The sequence below is a fragment of the Octodon degus genome, unplaced genomic scaffold (genome assembly GCF_000260255.1).
Source record: "Octodon degus isolate 3935 unplaced genomic scaffold, OctDeg1.0 scaffold00008, whole genome shotgun sequence".
NCBI classification, from domain to species: domain Eukaryota; kingdom Metazoa; phylum Chordata; class Mammalia; order Rodentia; family Octodontidae; genus Octodon; species Octodon degus.
The window spans coordinates 6,989,688-6,990,849 of NW_004524584.1; positions in this window are offsets into that span (position 1 = coordinate 6,989,688).

A 1,162-nucleotide genomic window follows, 5' to 3' on the forward strand; every position below is an offset into this window, starting at 1 on the left:
TTCTGATTCAATACACCCTCAAGATATTACAGCCAATGGCATATAGGCTTTCTCCTTGGTTTTTGCACTTTGGTTTGAATTGTCCTTGCACCAACAAAGGCAAAGACTTCAGGGTCTACATGTAGCCTGCAGCTATCATGCTTGTTATGGACAGGATGTTGGCCTCCCTTCTGTATTTGATGCATTGTATTCCTGGACACCAGGTATGACTGGAGCCTCTGGTTGCCACACTGTCAGTTCTGTACTTGAGTCCCACCTTCCCAATCCTAGGTTCCAGGTCAGGGATATACAACAAGCTCTCTAGGTAGGTCCATTCTAAGCTGGAGTTCTAGGCAGGAGTCAGTCCTAGGAGCTCAATCCAGAATTGCTACTTGGCCTGATCAGATAAAATCTCAGATGCATAATTCTAAATGGTAAATCTCTCTCTACATAAACCAGAATGATTCCTGCCTTTTGTAGCTGCATTCCAGCATGTTACTAACAAACATGCAAATTAAACCAACAATGCTTTTATTTCTTATTCCCCAGAATGTCAACACTTAAAACAAATCCAAAGACTCAAGGCTAGTGAGGATGAGGTAATGGACTGTCCTGTAGGCTGTGTATCTTGCCCCAACTGTTAGGCAGCATCTATCCAAAGGTTGTAAATGCATCTCATCCAACCTAGTAACTCCAGCTCTTAAGTATCTGTCAAAGAGATATACTGGCTCACGCCCTGAAGGAAATATTTCCCAAGGATATTGATTGCACCATTGTGAGTAATGGAAAAATAATGAAGAACTGAAATGTCTATCAAGAGAAAATCATTAAGAAAATTATTTTGCAATCATTCTTTGGAATACCCTACAACAGTCAAAGAATGAGACAGAACTAAGTTCAGATATGAAAAGACCTCAGACATTTTTCCAAGTGAAAATTCTTAATACAGTGTATATGATATGATCTCGCTTGTGTCTCAAAATACATGCAGCAAAAATTTATATTTGGATCTAACATGTGTACATCTGCACAAACACAGACAAAGGTCAGGGAAAGGATGGGGAAGGTGGGAAGAGGAGGATTCCATGCCTGAATTCTGCTTACTCCAGACTTCTGTGCTGTTTGAGTGTTTGATAAGAATTTATTCATTCAAGGGCTAAGGATATAGCTCAGCGGCATAAGC